This window comes from Lactuca serriola, chromosome 2, assembly GCF_051521515.1.
Source record: "Lactuca serriola cultivar US96UC23 chromosome 2, Lser_US96UC23_V15, whole genome shotgun sequence".
NCBI lineage: Eukaryota > Viridiplantae > Streptophyta > Magnoliopsida > Asterales > Asteraceae > Lactuca > Lactuca serriola.
This window is the reverse complement of record NC_136409.1, coordinates 98,300,396-98,309,599: the sequence shown is the minus strand read 5'-3', so window position 1 is coordinate 98,309,599 and position 9,204 is coordinate 98,300,396.

Genomic DNA, 9,204 nt, shown 5'->3' with positions numbered 1-9,204 from the left:
TGTTTGATGATTCCTTGAGGACCTAAATGTTTAGTTGAGCCTATATACGTTATAGTGCATTTGTGGCCCACTTTATTCTAGTGAAATCATGGGACAAAAACACAACCTCGCTTAGTTTGAAGATCGCAATATGTTTAGCATCGTGTACTTGAAATGTATCCAATAAGGCTTAAGTAGTCATTGCACATAAGACTAATGCCTTTAAACAATAAAGGTTGAAGTTAAATTCTTTTGCTTAAGCAGATGTTTTTCTAGGTTTTTAGTTTTGAGTGAAAAAAGTGTGGTTTGTTAAGGAAAAAGAAAGCGTGCTGACATGTTTGAAAGAATCTACAAAGCTATGAAGACAAATAAGAAATACATGAAGAAAGTTGCAAATTATTAAAGATTCAAGCCAAAAAGTTATCAAGTTATTTACTTTTATTGTATTTTTCTTTTCTAGGTTATTTAACCATATGTATGCTTGGGGGTTTAACCAAATATTCTTTGAGGTTAAGAAAGTTTTCTGGGGATAGATTCGGAGGGATGCTTTAAATGAGCGTTGTTCAAAAGAAGTGGGCGAGTGTTTATGAGGATTGTTAGTATCCTTAGGAAAAATTTTAGCCACAAATGCATGCATTGCGGTCTTGGCATAATGGTTTGGTTCCTTTGGGATTGTCTTATATGATATTGGTGTGCTAAAATTCAGTTTTGCTTGGGGGCAAGCAAAAGTCAAGTGTGAGGTATTTTGATATGTGCATAATTTAGTCGTAAAAACTATGCATTATCTTAATACTTTATGTTGATTTTATCTTAAATAATGGGCAAAAGGTACTTAATTATGTTGAAATTTTATTTTCAGCAATAAAAACGTGCTCGGAAGGAAAAGAAAGCGGATCTAGCAATTAGAAGCTTGGAGATTGGATTTTGAAGAAAGAAGGCTTAAAAGAAGAAGAACTCGACGAGTTGGGCCATCAAATCAACGAGTTGCCTCGAAGATTCTTGATACAAGGATGCCTTGTCGTAATCGCATTTTTAGTAAAAAAAACTTGGCGAGTTTACCCGTTAAACTCAATGAGTTGGAGCTGAAATTTGGAATCTATATATAGATCATTTATCCAGAAACCCTAACACATGCTGAAGGCTTTGGACGACTTATGGAGGCTAGAGAGGTTTTAAGAAGTTCTCGTTTTTGATTTTCAACTAGAAGCTTAGGTTTGAAGAGATTAAAGGTAAAAAAGTATCACTTTTCTCTTAATCTTTGTTTTGAATCATGTTTGTAACATTAGATTTCAAGTTTATGATGTTATTTGTTGTAGTTATGAGCTAAATACTTCATACTTCTGTTTAGAGTAGAGAAACTTATGAAACCGGTTTGATTGAGTGGCTTGGATTAATTAGATTTTGTTATTTGTCTTGACAAGCTTGTTAAAAGATCATTGCATGTTAGTGATAATTATTTTTTGTTAATGACTAAGTAATTGAGTTGCATGGACATCTTCTTAATTTCTTGAATCTTATAGTTTTGTGAAAACAGGATTGTATGCCTAGTATTAGTGAACATGAACCTAAGGTTAACTAGAAAACAAATCATGATTAGATATGTTTTTAGATAAACAACTGGCTTATCCAAAGAAGGACTTAAGTGAGTGTCGACTACCATGGGTACTTTTACGTTTGAGTAACTCATCATTCCAAAGCATTCAGGTAGGTTTTGAGTATAACTTTATTGATTAATGAAAGTTCCTCTCCTGCTCTGAAAAATGTTCAGTCCCAAGAAATGGTTGATCTTCCCCATCATGCTAATTTTGTAATGACTCTTCATAAGATTTTCAAATTTATTTGACAATGTAGGGTCAGTAGAACCAAATATTATTTCATTGACCTAAATTTGAACAAGCATGAGGTAATCCCCTACTTTCTTATGAAATAGAGTGGGGTCAACTGATCCTTGCTTAAATTTAGTGATTTTCAAAAAATTGGTTAGTGTAGAATACCAAGCACGATGTGCTTGTTTTAACCTATAAACAACTTTGTCAAGGATATAACAATGATAAGGAAACTTATCATTTACAAATCTAGGTAGTTGCTCGACATAGACTATCTATTCAAGTACACCATTGATAAATGCGCACTTTGATAGGCATCAAAGTTATCGTGAGCTGCATAAGCATGAAAAAATGTATACAGCCTCGAGTCTTGTGACAAGGGAAAAGGCTTCTTCATAACTAATTCCCTCTTGTTTTGAATAACCTTTTATGACTAATCTAGCTTTATAACGAACCATATTATCCTCTTTGTCCATTTTATTTTTAAAAACCCATTTTAAACCAACAATTGAAATATTTTTAGCTTTGGGAATTAACCTCCAAAATTTGTTTCTCTCGAATTCAGCCAACTCGGATTGCAGCGCAACAACCCAGCCGATATGTTTTAATGTGTCCTTGACTATTTTCGGTTCAATTTTGAAATAAAAACATTGAACGTGCAATATTCTTGATGAACATTAAGAACCTCATTGCTAGCTTGAATCTATGCTCGTGTTAAAACACTAGAACTAGGATCACCAAGAATTTGCTCTTTAGGATGATCCCTAGTCCATTTCTCCAAGGGAGGAAATGTAGGATCAAAATCTAAAGGTGCATCCTCAAATGTTTCTTCAGCTTCATCAAATTCATTTGCAATAGAAATATCATTATTAACATTATCATATGCATTAACTTGAATGGAATTATCATATTTGTGATTGGATCCACTTGGTTCCCCCTTAACCAATGGATTAGTTGCATGTTGCTCCCCCTTAACACTAGCTTGCGAAAACAATGGATCCCCTTGATACGAGTACGAGTAGGAAAGTGCTCCATCTCATCATGAGCCAAAATTATTGAGTGATCCCCCTTGACATGAGCAAGTATCGTAATTTGACCTTCCTCGACATTTACTCTATGTGTTGATTATGAATGTTCATCAGTTTACTCATCAGTGATTATCGAGTCATCTGAGTTATTTATTGTTCGTATATTTGATTATCTTCGATATTGACCTCAACATCAATATCCCTTTCAGGTACACCAAAGATTAAATCAAAATCAACATCGAAAGTAAGTGTTATCTCAGATTCCGCATTTTTCTCAGAAAGAATGGGTTTTTTTTTAAAATTCTTGTTCAGCTCTCTTGACATGGTAATCTTCAAATATGTGATTGAATGTTTTGTCAACTTTTTGTATTCGCTTGTTCATCACCCTATATCCTACAAAATTATGTGAATATCCGAAGGAATTCCTTCATCAGATTTTCTCTGAAATTTGAAAAGATTATCTTTGAGATTCATGATAAAGCGTACACAACCAAATTTTGGAAAAATATAACGTTAGGTTTCCTTTTTTTAATGTCTTCGTAAGGGATGATGTCAAATATTTGTTGAATGAAAGAGCGATTTTGAGTGAAACATGTTGTCGATACTTCCTCAGCCCAAAAATATTGTGGTAGGTTAGCATATCTAAGCATCGTTCTGGCAGCTTCACATAATGAGCGATTCCCCCTTTTGACAACACCACTTTATTGTGGCATGTAAGGAGACGAAAAGCTATGAGAGATTCCCAAATTCATCACAAATGAATCTAAAGCTTGATTCCTGAATTCGGTGCCATTATCACTCTTGATCTTCCAAAATTTCTTTTTCAAACTTAGTTCTATGCTCTTGAACAAATTTATCATCACTTGAGGTGTTTTCGATTTCCGTCTAAGAAAGAAAAACCAAGTAAATCCTGAAAAATAATCTACAATTAATAATGAGTATGTACTTTTTCTTATTGAGAGATGTAATAGTCGAAGGTCGACACAAGTCGATATGTAGAACTTCCAACGGTTCAACAATCTTGGAATCAATAATGACCGGATGACATTGACAATGTTGCTTTCCCTGTTTGCAAGTCGCACAAAAGGAATCATTGTCAAATTTCAGAATAGGAAAACCACGAACAATGTCATTTAAAACAAATTTATTTAAATTATTGAAGTTAGCATGAGAAAGTCTTTGATGCTAAAGCCAGCTGAGGTCAGCAGAAGCCTTCAATAGTAGACAAACTGAATGAATGTCAACAATAGGTTTCATGTCCAGAGTGAGAATATCTCCCTTCCTCTTCGACTTTAACAAGACTTCCTTTGTTTCTTTGTTTGATATTACCCACCCTTCTACATCAAAAATCACTTGATTGCTAGTTCCAACAACAAGTTCAGATACACTTATTAGGTTGTACTTTAACCTTTCAACATAAGCGAGACTCTATTCACAGTAAACTTTCCAATCATAAATTTTCCATATCCCTTGACTTTGCATTTCTAATTATTTCGAAACTTTACCACACCCGCATGCTCAAGTTTCCTAAAATCTCGCAAAATGTCCTTACAACTAGTCATGTGACGCGAGCACCCACTATCGATATACCAGTTTTCTTCATATTGGGGTCCTTGGATATTAGCTTGAAAAGTAGTGTGCAATGCAAAATTAAAGATCCAACTATGAACTTTGGTCTTGATTTTGTCAATTAAGTCAATTTCGTCAATTTTAGGCACATAAATGTAATCATTCAATAGCGAAGTATCAAGTTTGATTTTCTCCATTTCAACCTTTCTTTGAGAAGCATCAACTTTCTTGGTTTTAACTTCTTGCCATTTTCTCACTTTTGACACTGATTCTTGGGAAGAGGTGCTTACATTCATGGATTCATTCAAGTAATTCTCATAAGCCTATTCGACGTGTTCTTGAAAATACTTTTTCAATTGAAATTGTCTTCCTTTTCTTTCAAACCAATGATTAAAAAATTTCATTTCATCTTTCCCTTTGACAAAAGAAACATTCGACTTTTGCTTCGAATAGGATTTGGAAAACATGGACCATCAGATTTGAATGGTACACTTTTCTTCACAACATTTGTTGGTTTTGGAAAAATCGTTGACGAAAATGGTTTTTGTGGTCGTTTTTTAAAACGATTTTGATATTGAGTGTTATATCCAAAATGAGATTCTTTCTGAATGAAATGGTTTTGTAAGAAACTCCTTTGCACATTGTTCTGAAAACAATATTGTGGTTTTATTTTTTTCATTTTGTAAACAATTCGTCTTTTGTGAAGAACCATTTTGAGATTTACTCATAACATTCTTGTTAACCACTTTTGGAAAAACTAAGTTAGCTAATTTTAGAATAACAAAATTACAAAAATGGTCCATGTGGTTTGCCAAAAGTAAAAAACTTAGTCCCTATCTATTTTTTCATGTGTTTGGCCCTTGTGGTTTGTAAAAGTTGCATTGGAGGTCCTTTTTTCATAACTCTGTCATTTTGTAGCCATTTGGGGTCATTAAGGTAGGGGGATATTCAGCTTTTTATGTTTGGCGCTCATTTAAGATGGGATAAGGCAGTGATATGTCATTAAACTATCCTCTAATTAACCAGAGTCCAAGAAACCGCCCTTCATCTCCACTTCACCTTAGCTTACTGATCATCTTGACAATCTTCATCCGTCATCCCTCGCATCCGATTGTAGGGTTTATTAATTAAAAATGGTACTGTATATGTGGAATTTACATGGTCCTCATACGATTGCACCATATCTTGATAAAGATTGCAGTAAGTTGTTTAATTTTTTTGTTTGGTGTTTCTTGGTTTGTATATTCAAAGATCATCGATTTATCTTTTTCAGATGATCACGACAATTTCTTCACTTTAAAGATACATCATGGTGGATTTTTTACAAAGTTCCTAGGAAGAAAGTATGTTGAGGGAAGGTTGGGTTTCTTTGACTTTGTTGACACTGATCTTTTTTCAGTTCACGATCTAAATGACATGATTCATGAGATAGGGTATTCTACGGATGACACAATGTACTATCATTATAGAATTCCTAATCTAGACCTAGATTTTAGATTGAAGGGACTAGTAAATGATCAAGACGTTATATCTATGGCTCAATATGTTGCTCAAAACAGAGTGATTAATTTGTACGTTGATCATGGTTCTAAAAGACTTCACACTTACTTCATGTCCCCAAGTAAAGTTGTTATTGAGCAACTGGATAATGATCTTTCTATTAAACTTAATAGGTTTAGGCCTAAGAAGAAGGGAATTGGTTCTTGTAGCAAGAAATTAGACATGAATGGCCCACTTAAAGAATCATATATTCAAGCACAGATAGAAGATGTTGTGTATTATTTTTCCATGTCCCTATTTACTTTTGAGCCAAACAAACAAGATGTGCTTAATGAGATTAAGGACGATTTTTATTCCCCTCTACCAAAAGAAACTGATATAATGCAAGAAATTACAATTGATATTAATTGTCAGGATCATAGGGAAATACTAGATGATTTTGAGCCTTTAAGTACTGATCGATATAAGAATAATGGTGAGTTTGAAAGAGAGGTTGAAGTTGGAGAAGAATAGGATGAAGAAGATGAACAAGGGCATGTAGAGTATTTAAAAGATGATTTAGAAGAGCATACAGAAGAAGAGGATGATTCTGACTACATTGTTGACCCAAAAGCTATTTTAGATGACTAGGAGGTTGATATGAGAGAGTTTAATAGTTGTGTGGATGAGGTTGATGTTGGATAATGTGTCTAAGTCCATAACTTATTTGGTATATACTTGACCCGACCCGGCATGGTCCATTTGGGTTGCATTTCATCCGAACTATTTATGGATAATTTTATGAGAGTTATACACATATGTTTATTAATATATTATAAGTTATAATATATTAATATGAAGTTATGTTATTTAATTAGTCTTAGTCTTAAATTAATTATGAATTAATTTAGAGATTAAAAAGGAAGACTAATTAGATTATGGGCTATTGGTTTTATATAGTGTGGGCTAATACTCATTTGTTAATGGGATAGGCTTATATGGAAGTCCATGGATGATCCATGGAGCTTTTAACCCATGGATCCTTGGAAAGGAAAAGACATGGGTTTTTAGGGTTTCACCCTAACCATGCACACTATATAAGCATGGTTATGATGCATGAAATGGCAACTAGTGAACTAGTGTGTGTGCTTGTGTGTGACCGAAATTTGGAAGTGTGTGTACTCTCTCAAAGTTTTCCAAGAGTTTGTGGTGATTTGTGATTCCATTTGAGGCATTCACACTATTGGTGCTTGGCCCTCAAACTCCAAAGAATCAATCCCATCAAAAAGGTATGTAATCTCTTCTAACTATTTTATGTTTAAAGTTCCCCATGCCATGTTAGATAGGGTATAAACCTTGGAAAAATTATTATTTTGCATGTATCTAGACAAACATAGATCCAAGGTTTATTAGGGTTGCATGCACACTTAGGAAGTGTTAGATTGCTCAAAACCCAACAGTGGTATCAGAGCCTAGGCTTGCTTGTTTGATACTTGATGCAAAATAGTTGAAAAAGTCAAAAAACTTGGTGTCTTCCTGATGAACTCGCCGAGTCCATGGGGGAACTCGCCGAGTCCATGTGTATCTTCAACCTACTCGCCGAGTAGGTTCATGCACTCGACGAGTAGGAGCGACTGAGTGCAGATTTTCGACTTTTGCTGCTGGAAATGGACTAGAAACATTACCCTAAATTGTTTTGGTGTTTTAAAACTTGTTTTAGTTGGTGTAATGGTGGTTCTAATCCATTTACAATAGCATATATCAAAATTCCATGATTTTTATGTGTTCATATAATTCTTGAAATTTTGATGATCATGTTCATGTTCTTATGAATTTAGAAGATGATAGGAATTATTTGCTGAATTGTTTAGAATTAATTCTTGATCATTTATGTGTTTTAATGGAGTCCATAATTTGTCCTCAAGTTATGGATATCCAAATGTCACTTTCTTTAACACACACATTTAAAAACATAAGTTACATGAAAATGAAGAGTCTTCATTTTTATGATCCTTTAATTCATAAGTTATGAAATGAAAAGTTTTGGATAGTTACAAAACTTGCCCTCAGGTTTTGGAATTTGTAAAGTTTCACACACTTTAATAAACTTTAATTCCAACCCTTAGAGTTTTAATAGTTAAAATTCAACCCTTATACTATTTATAACATTAATGGTTAACTATTATATATGTATAAGAATAAGTCGTTCTACCGTTAGTAGGCCTCATTCACGAAGCCGGTCTATAAGGTGGGTATAAGGTTGTTGCCTATAAAATGGCGACTTAATGGGTGTCCACTCTCACCCACCGCTTGCTTAACTGGTGGAGGGTCGTTAGCCGAACGGGTAGGACAATGACTTTAAATCCTCATTAAAAGTATAATGATTATTATAAAGTAACTAAACCTTTTAATTCCCAATCTTAGTTATTTTAGGAAAAATGTGAACATGGTGCTAGTCCATGGAATTCACACTTTGTACCTTACCAAGTCGTTGGTGGAGCGTGTGTGGTTAACCGGCACACTAACTTGGACTAGTAAGGATCACGAAGGGTGACTTAATGTTTGTCATAGATCAATGGAGCGTGTGTGGTTAACCGGCACATTGATTAGGTGATAATATTAAGGGTACCAAGTGAATTAGCATGGTTATTCACACCTTGTTTTGTGATCCTTGGCATCCCAGTCACAAAACTTGAAGGGTACAATCGAGATTGAAACATGCCATTGAAAAGTTCAATGAATCTCAAAAGAATCTAGGAATTTCAAATCCAATTAAAACCTAATAATTCATTTTGTTTTTCATGGTGGAAATTGGTGAATCGTCATTCACCTACCTTTCAAATATATTATTACTTAGATTACGACATCCCTCTTCTAAGTATAATATAGTGTGATTGGGTCTTAGCCTTAATATTACATTTGGGTGTCTTATTAAGGATTCTATATATCTAATCTAAACTTTCTTTCTTCTTTCAGATGTCTTCCAACACTAATGCTTCGGGCTCTAACCCAACTGGTTCTTTCTCTCTCATGAATCTTTGTGGGAGGGTCATCTTTGATGGTTCCAACTTCATGGATTGGATTAGGAACATCAGGATGGTTACTCGTTATGAGGACAAGGAATATGTCCTCGATAAGGAGTTAAAAGAGCTTGATGAGTCTACTGCTACTCCTGAGGAGATCGCTGAATTCAGGACTCATGAGAGAGATGCTACTAAGGTGGCATGTATCATGATGGCCACGATGACAGCCAAGCTCCAAAAGTCATATGAAGATTTCTACCCTTTTGAGATGCACCAAGACCTGATGGAAAGGTACCATCA